We start from the raw sequence: 17,354 nt of genomic DNA on the forward strand, positions 1-17,354 counted from the left end.
AGGAACTGGGGATAAAAAAAAAAAGCAAAACTCCTAATGAAATTCTTTTTACGAATTTTGATAACAACATTTTAAGTGCCTCTAAATGCAATTAGTATAAAGTTAATGACCCACAATGTTCAGAGCACTGTGGGGGATATAAATATATGTAAAGGTGTCAATTCTTCCAGAGAGCTTAGAATTTCATACATTGTTTCTTAGTGATCTGAGGATATCTACCACAGGTATCATCATGGGAAGCCTCCTATCATCTGGGGAAGCATCTAGAGCAGTGCTGTTCAACAGAAATATGATGTAGGCACATGCATCATTTTAAATTTTCTGGTACCTACATTAAAAAATTAAACAGGTAAGATTGATATGAATGACATATTCTATTTAGACTCATATAGCCAAAATATCATTTCAACATGTAATCGATAATGCAATATTTTGCATTATTCTTTTGATATTAAGTCTTAAAATTGGATATCTTACTTACAGCACATCTCCATTCAGACGAGCCACACTTCCAGTGTCCAGTAACCACCTGTAGCTAGTGGCCACCATACTGGACAGTGCAGTTCTAGAGACCTGCCAACTCCACACACAGACTTACCGAGTCCAGGTCAAGGGGTAGCTCCTGCATCACCTTTTGTTACAAGTACCCCAGCTAATAAGAATATGTACTAAAACTTGAGAGCCACTGGTTTTTAGCAGGTGACAGTAAGGACTTGTACCCAGGGTATGAGAAGGACCAACTTATAATCCTCAAAATAACCTTTTCGGGTGGAAACAGTATTATCTTTCTTTCATTTATACACATATGAGACTTGCAGGGTATTAATTGCTTACCCAAGGTAAAGCATAATTCAAACCCAAGCACGTCTGACTTCGAAGTCTGTACACTTTTTATCGGATAATGAGAGATAGAAACAAGTTGATAGAGGTTCAAGCCAGGCCTTTTGAGGCCTTGAGTGACAAGCTAGAGAATTTAAACTTGACCCTGACCCAAAGGTAACTGAAGACTTTCGAGGAGAGGATGTAAGAGTAGAGTTGTGCCTTAGACTGATAACCTGGCAGTGACGCTTAAAGTGGATCATAGGAGGTAGGAGATCAGTTTGGATGCATGCAGTTCTTTCTGATGGAGTGAAGAGGGCCTCGAGTGTCCTAGAGGTACGAAGTGTATGTATGGCCTCAGGAAGTCTTTCAGTAAAATAACCTCTCTCTTGTTCAGTCTTTCCCAAACTTAGCCACAGAATGATTTTTTTCCCCCTTGTAATCCAGAACTAGTGAACAATTACCTCAGCAGAGTGATAACTTGTAAGGCCAAATCATCATGAAATCTCCAGGAGAGAGAGTAATGGGGGAAGGTAATAGGATCTGGAGGAACAGCTATACCTGTAGGCAGAGATCAGAATCACCAGGGGGAGTCTTAAAAAAATACACCTTCTCTCTACTCTCGGAGAATCTGAATCAGTGGGGCTATGGTAGAGCCCAAACGATAATCTGTTTCTTAAGTGCCAAGGTAGTTTGATGCATAGCCAGTGCCAAAAATCATTCAGCATGAAATGCGGATATTTACAGGTCGGGAGGGGAAAGAATAGTGTGAAAAACACGAGGGTTAGAAAAAAGTCTAGTGCTAGGGCGCCTGGGTGGCTCAGTTGGTTAAGCGACTGCCTTCGGCTCAGGTCATGATCCGGGAGTCCTGGGATCGAGTCCCGCATCGGGCTCCCTGCTCGGCAGGGCGTCTGCTTCTCCCTCTGACCTTCCTCCTTCTCATGTTCTCTGTCTCTCATTCTCTCTCTCTCTCAAATAAATAAATAAAATCTTTAAAAAAAAAAAAAAAGTCTAGTGCTAGAAAAACCAAGGACCTACAAATGCCATCAGGACTGGAAGAAGAGAAGGCTTTAAGGAGAGAATATCCTGTGTGCAGTACTGGAAAAAGATCAGAGGACATGACAGCCAGGAAGTCACTGTCTTCAGGAATGCCATATGGCCTGAAAGGTAGAAGCCCAGTTACAGGGATGTCCAGGAATGCAGGAAGAGGGGCGCCTGGCTGGCTCAGTTGGAGGAGTGTGTAACTCTTGATCTCAGGATTGTGAGTTCAAGCCTCACACTGGGCATGGAGCCTACTTAAAAAAAAAAAGAAGAAAAGAAAAGAAAGAAATAGAGCTAGACCGGTATTCTAGAAAGTTGACAGAGGAAGGGAAGAAAGAGGAGGAAGAAGTGTTGGGGGAGGGAGGATTTTGTTTAATTTGGGGTTTAAGAATGAGCCTGTCTACGCCAAGGGGACAGGGAAAGCGTGTCCACAGGAGAGGGAAGAGGAAGGCAGTAACCGCGGGACAGTTGAACTTTGGAAGCCGAGTTCTGAAGGGGGTACCACGAAAGGCACCAGTGGAGTATTTGGCGTTGGAGGTAAATGCACCTTTAGACAAGCACAAACAGACCTTGGAAGGGGAAAAGGGCATGAGATTTCTAAAACTCGGAGCCCACAGAAATGAATTTCTAAGATGGATGTCATTTAGATAAATGATGTCACAGTAGGATCAGCCTCACCTCCACTCCCATGACTAACACCTAGTTCCCAATGGAAGTGAAGATTTCCACTGGAAATCATTGAAAATTTACGTCAGACTCTAAACTCTACTTACCACACATGGTGAAAATCAGGCACGGGAAACCTGTGCTACAAAAATAGATGGCATCAGGAAGGCAAGCGAACAGTCTATTCTTAAGTAATTAGGAAAACAAACTTCTGCCCCCACACTCCTGTGGCGCCACCCCGTTTCCCCTGCTGGACCGGTGGGACAGCGCAGAGCCTGTTCTTCTCGCCATCATATATTTTAATCTGACACTTAAACTGAAGTGCTCCAGGCATTTCAGGACAGAACAAGTTGACAGGAAATTTTTATTCTAGCAGCATTATACTGTCAGTCACAATAAAATGTTGTACCACGTCCATAACTCTGAAAGTGCCAGAGCTCATGAAAATTCATAGTAAACTTTTATATCCTGCCATGTATAAGATCTACATAGAGTAGGGGGAAAAAGTCATTTAAAAATACCTATCTACTTCAGATTCAAAATCTTAATTTAACAAAAAATGCAGACGGATTTCACCCATTTCATGTCTCATAAAATAGAACATGCTTTTACTTTTAAAATTAATTGCCCACTCATGCTAAGTTAGGCAAACCTATTATATAATAAATTTGTACACATCATGTTTAAAATAGCAAGTAAATATGGGGGTGAGTTAAGAATAGAATACTATTTTATTTTCTTTCTCATCTCTCAGGCAGAAGTAGTCCATATATAAGATGAATATATTTTTAGTTTCATTTAAATGCCAGCTATAGAACTGATAGAAAATGATTCTTTAGACAGAAATTAAAAGTAGGAAGTCAGGGGCATTTTTATTAAAATTACCAAAGTAGACTTTTAAAAAAAAATGAGTTCTCTATGTACCTACCACCTTTGTGATTCTAAGTAAGTTGTTAAAACTCTCCAGCCTTCCTTTTCAGAATTGTTTTTAAAAAGGGGAATTCTTATCTTACAGGCTTGTTATGAGAATTAAAGGTAATTAATACCCAGTGCCTGGCATGTCCTAGGCACACAGTAAATTACAGTTACTGCATTAGAGTTAGATTTTGTATTTCAATCCGGAATATAGTAACTAATGAATACTTTGTTATCCCAGGGTTTGGTTTGTTTTTTGTTTTTTGGGGTTTTTTTTCCCCAGTATTTAATAAGCATAGCAATTTCGCAGTCTGTTTTATTTGTATGATTTATAGGAATATTTTAATTCTTGCTTCAAGTTTATATCATCAGTGGTTTTCAGTGATGATTTCTACAGCTTCATAAAGGAGACTTGCGCCCATAGATCCGGGTGCCTTCAAAGTCACTCAGGGACAAGCCATGTAAGCGAGATAGACACCAAAGGTCCTGGGATTGCAGGGATCCTGTGGCGGTGTGGAGACAGCATGCTTTACTTCCTGTCGATTAATATGCTTTTCAAAATGTGCCACATTGATAGAAGTTGTGGGTACGTTTGTTGAATAAGCAAGTCACCAATAATTGACAGTGACCCAGAACTTAGTCCAGCATAATTTGTGATACCTATTTCACTGCTAGGTGTGGAGGGCATTAGTATATTAAAACAGAAAGGTAAACTAAGTTTAGGGAAAGCCCTAAACATTTACATATAAAATATTAAGCATTCAGTACGTGTTTGGTTTGTAAAATATGTCCCAGAATGAAATTTATATTTAGTGGAGCTGGACTAATAAATCCTGACAAAAAGTGCAGTTGATTTTAATTCCTTTAAAAAAACAAAACAAAAAAACCTGCAAATTGGTCACTGGACAAATAGGCCTCTTTCCTTAAAGGGACAGATACTGGATAATATAGATATAACCAGGTGCTGTATGCCCCAGATATAGACACAGAAATAAAGCATGAGTAATATTTATCACATTTCTGAAATGAAATTCTGAGACTATTGTGATGTTATTTCCTCCAAGTAGCTTTATAATTTTTCACACTCTGTGATTCTATTCAACTTAAGGTAGCTCAGCAGTGGGTATCGAATTCGCCTCTGTCCACATGTATCCAGTAGTTTATGTTTTTCCTTAAATCCAGTGCTCTTTTCATTCACATGTGGTTTAAGTTTCCGATGACTCGTCATGTCATTAACAGTGCAGTCCTGAGCACCACAGGGATGGGAGGATGATAAGATGACTTGTGTGTCCGTGCACTTTGATTACTGAGAGTCCTCAACACTTTTTTTTTTAATTGAAATATAATTCACAGAGACAGTGTTACAGGAGTTTCAGGTGTGCACCATATTGACTTGACATTATTCACTGTTCACCATGATAAGTGTAGTCACCAAATGTTATTACAATAATATTGACTATATTCCCTATGTTGTATTTTTCATCTCCATGACTTACTGATTTTTTTGTCTGGAAGTTTGTACTTCTGAAGCCCCCTTATTTATTTCACCCACCCCCTACCCCCCCACACCAACTTCCCCAGTGGCAATCACCTGGTTGTTCTCTGTATTTAAGTGTGGTTATTCTTTTGTTCTTTGTTCATTTGTTTTGTTTCTTAGATCCCACATATTTGTCTTTCTCTGCCTAACTTACTTCACTTAAGCCTGATAGTCTCTAGGTCCATCCACATTGTTGCAGATGGCAAGATCTCATTCTTTTCTATGACTAATATTCTGTGTGTGTGTACTCTATCTTCTTTATCCATATAACTATAGGTGAACACTGAGTTTGCTTCCATGTCTTGGCTATTGTAAATAATGCTGCAATAAACATAGGGGTGCAAATGTCTTTTTGAACTAGGGTTTTCCTTTTCTTTGAGTAAATACTCAGTAGTGGAATTACTTCATCATGTAGTAGCTCTATTGTTAGCTTTTTGAGGAACCTCCACACTGTTTTCCACCGTGGCTGTACCAGTTTGCATTCCCACCAACAGTGCATGAGGGTTCCCGTTTCCCCACATCCTCACCAGTTTGGTTTTTTGGTATGGAGTTGTATGAATTCTCTATATTTTTTGGATACTAACCCCTTATCAGTTAAATGATTTGTAAATACCTTCTCCCATTCAGTAGGTTGCCTTTTTGTTTCGTTGGTTTCCTTTATGCAAGAACTTATTTTGATGTACTCACAATAGCTTATTTCTGCTTTTGTGAAACTTATCTGGTCCTGGACTTTTGTTTGTTGGCAGTTTTTTGATTACTGATTCAATTTCATTGCTAGTAATCAGTCTGTTCAATGTTTCTATTTCTTCCTGATTCAGTCTTGGAGGATTCTATGTTTCTAGGAATTTATCCATTTCTTCTAGGTTGTCCAGTTTGTTGGTATATAGTTTTCTCATTATATTCTTTTATAATCTGTACTTTTCTGTGGTGTTCATTGTTACTTCTCTTCATTTTTTATTTATTCGCGTCCTCTTTTTTTTTTTCTTGATCAGCGTACCTAAAGGTTTATCAGTTTTGTTTATCTTTTCAAAGAAATAGCTCTTGGTTTCATTGATTTTTTTTTTCTATTTTTTTTGGTCTCTGTTTCATTTATATCTGCTATAATCTTTATTCTTTGCTTCTTTCTAGCCTCGGGTTTTGTTTGTTCTTATTCTAGTTCCTTTAGATGTAAAGTTAGGTTGTTTATTTGAGATGTTCCTTTTTCTTAAGATAGACCTGTATCACTATAAACTTTCCTTTTACCACTGCTTTTTCTGTGTCCCAAAGATTTTGGACCATTTGTTTTCATTTTCATTTGTCTCCCTGTATTTTTTTAATTTCCTCCTTAATATTTCAGTTGACCCATTCATTGTTTAATAGCACATTTTTAAGTCTCTGTGCATTCTTGTTATTTCCAGATTTTTTCTTGTAATTGATTTCTAGTTTTATACAGTTGTGGTCAGAAAAGATGCTTCATATGATTTCAGTCTTCTTAAATTTATTGAGACTTGTTTTATGGCCTATCATGTAATATGTGCTAGAGAGCGTTCCATGTGCACTTTAAAAATTGTGTATTCTGCTCTTTTTGGAGGAAATGTTTTCTCTGTATCTTTTAGGCTCATCTGGTCTAATGTGTCATTCAAAGCCACTCTTCCCTTGTTGGTTTTCTGTCTGGGTGATATATCCAATTGATGTAAGGGAGTGTTACGGTCCCCTATTACTGTATTGTCATTTTCTCCCTTTATGCCCTCCCTTAATATTTGCTTTATGTAATTAGGTCCTCCTGTGTTGGGAACGTAGATATTTACAATTGTTATATCCTCTTATGGATTGATCCCATTATCATTATGTAGTGCCCTTTGTCTCTTGCTACAGTTTTTGTTTTAAAGTTTTATTTTGTCTGATATGAGTATCACTACCCCTGCTTCTTTTTTGCTTCCATTTGCATGGTGTATGTTTTTCTACCCCTTCACTTTCAGTCTGTATGTGTCTTTAGGTGAGTCTCTTACAGGGAACATAGAGATTGGTCTTGCTTTTTATCATTCACTCACCCTCTGTCTTTTGATTGGAGCATTTAGTCTATTAATATTTAAAGTAATTATTGACAGGTATGTACTCATTGCCATTTTCCTCATTGTTTTCTGGGGGGGTTTTTTTGATGTTTTTTTAGTTCTTCTCTGTTCCTTTCTTCTTTTGCTCTCTTCCATTGTGGTTTGATGACTTTCTTTAGTGTTGTGCTTCGATTTCTTTCTCCTTAGTTTTTGTGTTATCTATTATAGGTTTTTGATTTGTGGTTATCATTGGGTTGATGTTTAATATCTTATGTGTATTAACAGACTAGATTAAGTTGATGGTCACTTAAGTTTGAACATATTCTAAAAGCACTAAATTTTATATTGTAAAAGCACCATATTTTATATATAGATGTCATAGTCTACATCTTTTTTATTTTGTGTATCCCTTGACTAATTTTTGTAAATATAATTGATTTTACTACTTTTGTGTTCAAACCTCCATACTGGCTTTATAAGTGATTAATCTACTGCCTGTACTACATATTTGCTTTTACCTGTGAAGTTGTTTCCTTCCATAATTTTCTTCTAGTTGTGGCCTTTTCACTTAAAGGACTACCTCTAATTTTTTTTGCAAGGCTCGTTTAGTGGTGATGAACTTTAATTTTTATCTGAGAAACTCTCCTTCTATTCTGAACGATAATCTTGCTGGGTAGAGTGTTCTTGGTTGTAGAGGGTTTTTTTTTCTTCTTTCCCACACTTTGAATATATCATGCCACTCCTGCAAAGTTTTATCCAAAACTTTATCTTGCCTGCATAGTTTCTGCTAAAAAATCAGCTGATAGCTTTATGGGATGCCCCCTGTATGTAACTTTTCTCATGCTGCTTTTTAAATTCCCTCTTTATCACCACTTTTAGCCATTTTAATTATTATGTGTCTTAGTGTGGACCAATGTGGGTTCATCTTGTTGGGGTCTCTCTGTGCTTCCTGGATCTGGATGTCTGTTTCCTTCCCCAGGTTAGGAAAATTTTTGGCTATTTTCTTATTAGTTTTCTGCCCCCTGCTCTCTCTCTTCTCCTTCCGGGACTCCTATAATGCAAATGTTATTACACTTAGTGATGTTGCTGAATTCCCTTAAGCTACTCTCATTTTTTTTATTATTTTTTTCTTTTTGCTATTCAGCTTGGTTGCTTTCCATTACCTTGTCTTTCAGATCAGTGATCTGTTCTTCAGTGTCTTCTAATCTGCTATTTATTCCTTCTAGTGTATTGTTTAGTTCTATTACTGAATTCTTCAGCTCTCACAGGTTCTTTTTTATATTTTCTACCTCTTTCTATAAGTTCTGAGATCATCCACTCTTCTCGAGTTAGTGAGTATCTTTTAGGATCATTACTTTGAATTCTTTATTAGGCATATTGCTTATCTCCATTTCATTTAGCTCTTTTACTACTGTGATTTTGCCTTGTTCTTTCATTTAGGACCTATTCTTCTGTCTCCTCATTTTGTCTAACTCTGTATTTGTTTTTGTGTGTTAGGTAGGTTAGCTATGTCTTCTGGTCTTGTAGTGGTCTTGGGTAAAAGAGGTCCTGCGGTGCCTTGTGTCCCCTGCTTTCAGCCCAGCAAGCTGCAGTGACCCGCTTTGCCTGATGTGGGCCTACTGGGTAGAGTTTGGTCCCCAGGCTGTTGAGAGGCCTGAGACAACTGCCATGGTTGGATTCTGGGCAGGCCAGCAGTCAGAGTAGGTGTCTGCCATTAGCTTCTCTGCCGCATCTGCAGGCACCACTTCAGGCCTTGCTCCGTGTGTGTCAGAGAGGCTCTTGTTGGTGAGTGCGGCTGGCAGTCAGACTAGGTGTGTGCCATTAGCCTCTCTGCCGCATCCGCAGGTGCACCAAAGGGCAGGGCTTACTCCCTATGCAGCCAGCTAAGAGGCTGGGCTGCTGGAACTGTGGGCATGCTGGTGTGCAGAGGCATCTCTCCCTCCCCAGACAGGAGTCACTTAGCAGTTGTGCCGGTCCCTCTGGGGTTGCCTGCAGGGTATGGTGGGGCAAGAGCTGCTTTGGACGTATGCCCAGCAAGGTGGGTGGATTAGATGGGACAGGTCCGCAGGGGAATGTCAGGGCACGGTTTGTGGTGCTAGCAAGGTAGAGGGAGAGTTGATAGGGCTGACTGCTACAAGCATCTGGCTCTCTGGGAGGGGGAGGATGGGGATGAGAAATGGCACCCACTAGCACTTTTGTTCTTGGAGAAATCTCTTGCGGTTCTCTGCCCCTCCCTCCATCACACATTCTAACATCAGTCAGTAAACCTCTTACGCGTACACCCCAGGCACTTTTCAAACTGCTGTTACTATGCTGTGTCTCAGTGGAGTTATTTATTACCCTGGCTCTTTAAGGGCAGGGACTCAGTTTCCTATTGCCCTCTGGCTCTCCTGGCATTAAACCCACTGATTTTTTTGGTTCCCTGAGTTGAGCCCTGATGATTTTTAAAGCTCCTGAAGTTAAGCCCCACTGGTTTTCAAAGCCAGATGTTCTGTGGGCTCATCTTCCCAGTGCAGGTCCCTGGTGCCATGGGCACCTGCCGTGGGTTCTGATCCTCTTGCTTCTCCCTGCTTGTGATGTCCCTCCCATTTGTGGTTATTCCCGCCAGAGGTTTGGCTCCCAACCAGGGCTCCACCCCTCCTTCCCTTTGCTGTAAAGCGTCTTTCTTATGAGTAACTGTAAAAGGTCTGTTCGGCCAGTCTTCAGGTCATTTTCAGGATTTGTTATAAGGATGTAGCTGTCAGTGTATCCGTGGGTCAAGTTGAGCTCAGGATCCTCCTATTCTGCCATCTTCCCAACTCTAGTACCGGATTTCTTCAGTATGCTTCAATGACCTGGTCACCTGACTTCATTAAAATTAACTGTATCTCTGTATTTTGCTTTAGCTTCTACCCATTATATGAGTAGTCAACAAGAAAAAACCCAGAGCCTCATCACTCCCCCTACATGATGATGTACCAGAGTCTCCTGTCGAGTAGAATAAAAACTAGGCACACCACTCTTCTCTTTCTGATACGAATGAATTATTCAAACTCCTCCCCACGCCTTCCCCAATCATGGCAAGTCCTCTGTCTTGGTAGGGAACCAAGATTTCTGGATTTAGGTCAAATCTCCTGACTAGTGGATGGGCTTTATTGTTGCATGCACGTTTGTGCAGAGTATTAGGATAAATATTTTCTTTGCTAATAATGTCAGCTGGACCACTTTTGGCTAGTAGGATCCATGCTTGTATTGCCTCTCTGATAATGATAAGGAGCCACCAAAAGAATTCAAGCAGGGGAAGAGGGGCTTGTCAAATATGCCCTTAAAAAAGTTCCCTGTGGGGCGCCTGGGTGGCTTAGTCAGGTAAGCGTCTGCCTTTGGCTCAGGTCATGATCCCAGGGTCCTGGGATGGAGCTCCCTGCTCAGCGGGGAGCCTGCTTCTCCCTCTGCTGCTCCCCTGGCTTGTGCACTCTCTCTCAAATAAATAAATAAAATCTTTTTTTAAAAAATTCACTGTGTAAAGAAATTTAGAGAAGGATTTCAGCACTAAGATTGCAGACAAGGAGACCTACTTATATTTGAAAATAAATGCAAAGGTTAAATTATGGGCAACTGGAAAAAAAGATGAGCTAAAAATATTCATTGCTTTTGTGTACCAAACAGCAGGGAATGGAGAAATTAACCGTTTCTACCTCCACTCCCAAAAAAGGCTTGTGATAGGAACCAGCTGGTGTTAGTACAAATCTCAGTGTCAACAGGGATGTACACAAACACTCCAGGTGAATGGCTAAAAGTTTGAACAGAAATCAGACCTAGATTTTAGAGTATGAGCAGAGAAAATGGGTAAGTTGTGATAACTTTTCTTTATATCAAGACTAGTGGGGGGGGCGCCTGGGTGGCTCAGTTGGTTAAGCGACTGCCTTCGGCTCAGGTCATGATCCTGGAGTCCCGGGATCGAGTCCCGCATCGGGCTCCCTGCTCGGCAGGGCGTCTGCTTCTCCCTCTGACCCTCCCCCCTCTCATGTGCTCTCTCTCTCTCTCTCATTCTCTCTGTCTCAAATAAATAAATAAAATCTTTAAAAAAAAAAAAAAAGACTAGTGGGGTAAACCCAGATATTTATAAAATACGAGCAGAGTTTAGCGATTTGTATAATGGGACTTAGCTTCTGATTTTGAAACGCACAAAGGCTTTCATGTATCTAATCTGGTTTGTGAGGCTTTGTGAACTTGAGAACTCGTTTCAATGTAAATTTGAGTATTGAGGGTCATCTTAGCTAGGCTCTAAAATTTGCCTCCAGTTATTTGGTGGATTTGCTGTCCTATTGCCTGTTTAACACTTAAGTACAGCCCCAATATATAGTTAATAAAATCCTCCTGGACACCTAGTCCACACATGTTTGGTTTACACGAAGAGAGAGCGTTCATTCAAATTTGGTTTTGGTTCTCAACAAAAATTAATCAAAATTCTGTGCAGTGGACCTCTGTGGTCCAGCATGGTGACTACTAACCACATGTGGTTTTGAGCTCTTGTAGTGTATCTAGTCCAAATTGAGATATTCTGTAAATGTAAAATACATGCCACATTTTGAAAAAGTATGTGAAATATATCAATAACTTCTTTATTGGTTATGTCTTAAAATGATAATTTTTGATAAATTGAGTTAAATGAAAGATTACTAAAATTAATTTCAAACAAAATTAATTTCAACTGCTTTTTACTTTTTTTTTTTTTTTTGCTTTTTGATTTTAAAAATGCACTATGCTAGATTATTTAAAATTATGTGTGTGGTTCACATTATATTTCTATTAGATAGCCTCTCAGTGGAATGCTTTTTATGCCCCAGCTTAATTGGGGCTTACCATTAACTAAAGGACAGCTTAATTTCCCCTTAGGTGAGTATCCTAGGTATTACTTACAGGTTAGTTGGCGGTGTCCCATTTCTCTTACTGTTGTAAAGCAAGTCCTTAGAGATTACAAAAAGAAACAATCATGACTAGTGTTTTCTGTTTTTAATTATATCAGTATGGAGTGCGACAAAGACAAATAGTAGTAGTAGCCCACTGCATCTCTTTATAATCCTAAATTCACAATTCTGGATGGCATCAACCATGAATTTTAATAGGCCAGGAGTCAGTAAACTTTCCTGTTACCTCAAGTGTGTTTCAGCCTTAACGTAGGAATCAGCAACAGTAGTAATCCCATTACTTATGAATGAGGTTAACTACAGATTCTCCAAGTAGTGTTACTAATTATAAGAAATGGGAAATGTTTACCCAGTTATAAAATAGGAGAATGTGATTAGGGTCTATGTTTTCTACCTTTGCTGAAATTGAAGACATTTTTATATCTACTTAACAGATACGTTCTCTTCAACATGACCCACTTGGATCAAGATCAGCTAGAAGTGCTTCCTATTATTAATTTTGGCTTCAAATTATGGACCTTATAAGGTCAAGTCTTTCCCGTTTCCTTCTCCCTTACGGTTTTCCATTCTCAAAACTCTCTTGACCCCACCGCTCTTGTATCCATAACCAAGTGGAGGGTGATCGTAAACTATTTTACGTTTCATATAGTTTCATTATTGTAAATCGGTGATTTTTCAGATTTTTTCAGACTTTAAGCAGTATAATCCTGCAAATCTTGGAAGCACATTTTTTAAACAGACAAAATCAGAATTCTGTTTGAATTGAGTGCTACAGGTGGGCTTTGTTTCTACTTAAAAATTCCCTTCCCTGCTGTCTAGAAGTGTCTCTGAGCCACAGTGTGGAAGTTTTGAACACAACTTGATGAACCCTGATTAAATGATCACCAATAAGGGAACATAGATTTAGTTTCTGGTGGTACATTCAGTGTTAAGCACCAAAACAACTGGGTTTAGCTTCGGAGTGCTCTTGGTGTATTGGAAAAAAGATCAGAGATCCTAAATCTGAGCAGCTATTAGACCTCATTCAATTGTTTGAGTCTGCAGTGTAAGAGAAAATTTTGGATTCCCTTAAGGCAGCACATGAAATTCATTATACATTATCATACAATATAAAATTTAGACTACAATGATAGAAAGTAAAATTTTCTCTTATTTCCATATTCAGGGTTATATCCAGCTGCACTCCTTTCTCCCTATTTAAGGAACATAGGATAGATGTGAGAATTTCTTTTAAACAATCCTAAAACATTGAAAAAATACATGATCAGTGAAGAAGGTCTTAAAGCCATTTTTTAAAGAGTTCTTTAAAATTAAAATATTTTCATATGTCCAACATGGTTTATGTATGATCAGGCCTAAAAATTGAAAAAAATATCAAGTTATGAAATATTTGAAGCCTGGGTCTGTTAATAATTTAGTGTTCAATATTTTTATTAGTGTTCTTACCATGTTACAGTTACTCCGTGATTAACATCCAGTGCACCCCGACTTCCTGTACGTAACGAAGCTAAATCTAAACTTGAAGGAGTTGGTGCAAAAGATTCAAATATGGTTCTCTGGTTCAAAGGGGTACCTTTGACTCTTAAATTTTTCATTGTAACCACTTGACTGACAACCCTGGGAACTTGTGTTGTTCCGGGTAGCTTGATGTAATAATGGCCCATTAAAGCCACTGGAGTTTTATAATCACCCTTGGACCCTCCAGTGGAGAATAGAGCGTACTTATAGGTCACATTTTTGACTTAAATAAAAAATGATATATACAAGGTTATAAAAAAGGCAATTCTCTTTTCAGTCCTCTGGTTACCTTGATTACTTTTTGGTTCCAGTTTAGTGATCTCCAGACATCAAATATATTGTTCTCAAAATCACAATTTACTATCAGTGGTGAGATTAAAGATAATAAAGATTTATTTTATTGGTTTCATTTTCATTCCAAAGCGAGTTGTTTCCATCTTGCACAAATTAGGACTACAGGGTCATGAGAGAGTAAAGGCACTAATAACTCTGTGCTGGGCGCGCTGCTGAGCCCCTTACAGACGCTGCCAACTACCATAATAATTAACTGTGCTAATGTATTACTAGTATGACATTCTAAGTATTATTTTTATAATTAGATTTTAGATCAGTTATGGAAAGATTGTTTTAAGAATTGCTTTCCTTGGATCATATAAGTAATATACTTGCTACATAAATGTCAAAACGAGAATAAAAATCAGTGATTTCCAAGTATTTTTTTTTTTTTGTAAGTTCACCATCTTATTTTTGTTGAAGTATAGTTGACAGATACTGTATTAGTTTCAGGTGTACAACATAGTGATTCAACAATTATATGCATTAGAAAATGCTCACTACAGTGAAATGCATTTACCATCTGTCACCGTACAAGTTATTAAAATATTATCGACTATCTTCCCTAAGGTGTACTTTCTACCCCTGTGACTTATAACTGGAGGCTTGTACCTCTCAGTCCCCTTCGCCTATTTCACCTATTCCCCTATACTCCTCCCCTCTGGCAGCCACCAATTTGTTCTCTGTATTTTTGAGTCTGATTCTTACCATTTGTATGTTTGTTTTGGTATTTTGTTTTCTTTTTTAGATTCCTTATATAAATGAAACCACGTGGTATTGGTCTTTGACTTATTTCACTTAGCAGAATACCCTCTGAAGGGCACCTGGGTGGCTCAGTCGTTAAGCGTCTGCCTTCGGCTCAGGTCATGATCCCAGGGTCCTGGGATCGAGCCCCGCATCGGGCTCCCTGTTCCGCAGGAAGCCTGCTTCTCCCTCTCCCACTCCCCCTGCTTGTGTTCCCTCTCTCTCTCTGTCTCTCTCTGTCAAATAAATAAATAAAATCTTAAAAAAAAAAAAAAAAAGAATACCCTCTAGGTCCATCCATGTTTTTGTGAATGGCAAGATTTTATACTTTTAAAGACTAGGTAATATTCCATTGCATTATCTATACCACATCTTCTTTCTCCATTCTTCTACTGGTAGACAGGTTGCTTCCCTATTGTAAATAATGCTGCAGTAAACACAGGGGTACATATATCTTTGCAAATTAGTGTCTTCTTTTTCTTTGAGTAAATACCAGAAGTAGAATTACTGGACTGTATAGTATTCCTGTTTTCAGTTTTTTGAGGAACATCAATACTGTTTTCTGTAGTGGCTGAGTCAATTTATAATCCTACTAATAGGGCTCGAAGGTTCTCTTTTCTCTACTTCCTCACTAACATTTGTTATTTCTTGCATTTTTGATAATAACCATTCTGACTTGCTTGAGGTGATATTGTGGTTTTGATTTTCATTTCTCCGATGATTAGTGATGTTAGGCATCTTTTCATGTATCTCTTGGCCATCTATTTCTTATTTAGAAAAGTGTTTAGATCCTCTGCCAATTTTTTAATCAGATTGTTTGTGGGTTTTTTGAGTTGTGTTTTTGTTTTGTTTGTTGTGTGAGTTCTTTATATATTTTGGATAGTAACTCTTTATCAGATACATCATTTTGCAAATATCTTCACCCGTTAGGTAGCTTGCCTTTTTATTTTGTTAATGATTTTCTTTTTTCTTTTTTTTTAAGATTTTTTTTATTTGACAGAAAGAGACACAGCAAGAGAGGGAACACAAGCAGGAGGAGTGGGAGAGGGAGAAGCAGGCTTCCCGCGGAGTAGGGAGCCCGATGCGGGGCTTGATCCCAGGACCCCGGGATCATGACCTGAGCCGAAGGCAGACACTTAACGACTGAGCCACCCAGGCGCCCCTTGTTAATGGTTTTCTTTGCTGTGCAAAAGCTTTTTAGTTTGATGTATTCCCAGCTGTTTATTTTGGTTTTGTTTCCCTTGCCTTGGAGACAGATCCAGAAAAATAGTGCTAAGGTTGGATGTCCAGGAGATCACGGCCTAAGTTTTCTTCTAGTAGTTTTAGGATTTCAGGACTTACATTTAGGTCTTTAATCCATTTTGAGGCTTGGGGTTTTTTGTGTATGGGGTAAGAAAGTGAATGGTCCAGTTTCCCCAGCACCATTTATTGAAGAGACTATCCTTTCCTCATTGTATATTCTTGCCTCCTTCATCATAGATTAATTGACCATAGAAATGTGGGTTTGTTTCTGGGCTCTCAGTTTAGTTCCATTGATCTGAGTCTGTTTTTGTGGCAGTACCATACTGTTTTGATTACTACATCTTTGTAGTCTCTCTTGAAATCTGGCATTGGGACACCTGCAGCTGGTTTGTTCTTTCTCAACATTGCTTTGGTTATTCGGGGTCATTTGTAGTTCCGTACAAACTTTAGAATTACTTGTTCTAGCTCTGTAAAAAAATAATATTGGTATTTTGATAGGGATTGCTTTGAATCTGAAGATTGCTTTGGGTAGTATGGACATTTTAACAATATTTATTCAAGTCCTTTATCTGTGTCTTACAGTTTTCAGAGTACAGGTTTTTCGCCTCTTTCATTGAATTTCTTCCAAGGTATTTTATTCTTTTTGATGCAGTTGTAAATGGGATTGTTTCCTTAATTTCTCTTTCTGCTAGTTCATTATTAATGTATAGACATGCAGAACTTTATTCCCTGTGTTTCTTCCAGTTTTTTTCATACCCTTGTGCTCAAAAAAGATGCTTGATTTCAATCTTAAATTTGTTGAGACTTGTTTTGTGGCCCATGTGTAATCTATACTGGAGAATGTTCCATGTGCGCTTAAAAAGAATACGTGTATTCTCTTTTTGGAGGGAATGTTCTATCTGTATCTGTTAGGTCTATCTGGTCTAAGTGTCCTTCAAAGCCACTGTTTGTTGATTTTCTGTTTGGGTTATGTAAGTGGGGTGTTAAATTCCCCTATTGTATTACTGTCAATTTGCTTTATGTTTAATATTTACGTATTTAGGCGCTCCTATGTTGAGAACATAGATATTTACCATGGTTATATCCTCTTGTTGGATTGATTTATCATCATGTAATGTCCTTTGTCTCTTGTTACAGTCTTTGTTTTAAAGTCTATCTTGATATAAATATTGTTATCCCAGTTTTTTTTTCACTTCCATTTGCATAGTGTATGTTTTTCTATCCCTTCGAGTCTGTATGTGTCTTTAGGTCTGAAGTGAGTTGCTTGTAAGATCATAGAGATCAGTTTATCATTCAGTGGCACTATGTCTTTGGGTTAGAGCATTTAGTCCATTTACATTTAAAGTAATTGATAGGTATGTACTTATTGCCATTTGCCCTTTTGGTCATTGTGTTCTGGTTGTTTTTATACTTCTGTGGTTTCTTCTCTTGCTCTTTCCTTGTGATTGAAGACTTTTAGTGTTTTGCTTGGCTTTCTCTTATGTGTTATTTATTACAGGTTTAAGTATATAGCAGTGTATATGAATTTGATGGTCACTTAAGTTTGAACACATTCTAAAAGATTATATTTTTACTCCCCTCCATGTTTTATGTTTGTTATAT

The 17,354-nt window shown here is 38.3% G+C and overlaps 1 protein-coding gene across 3 annotated transcripts in view; it reads left to right on the forward strand.

Moving 5' to 3' along the window:
* The window catches only part of ZC3H12C (zinc finger CCCH-type containing 12C), a 54,107-nt gene that overhangs the window by 14,924 nt on the left and 21,829 nt on the right, over positions 1-17,354 (forward strand). The gene's annotated exons all lie outside the window — the stretch shown is intronic.

This window comes from Mirounga leonina, unplaced genomic scaffold, assembly GCF_011800145.1.
Source record: "Mirounga leonina isolate KUSES-001 unplaced genomic scaffold, KU_Mleo_1.0 Mir_153, whole genome shotgun sequence".
Taxonomy (NCBI): domain Eukaryota; kingdom Metazoa; phylum Chordata; class Mammalia; order Carnivora; family Phocidae; genus Mirounga; species Mirounga leonina.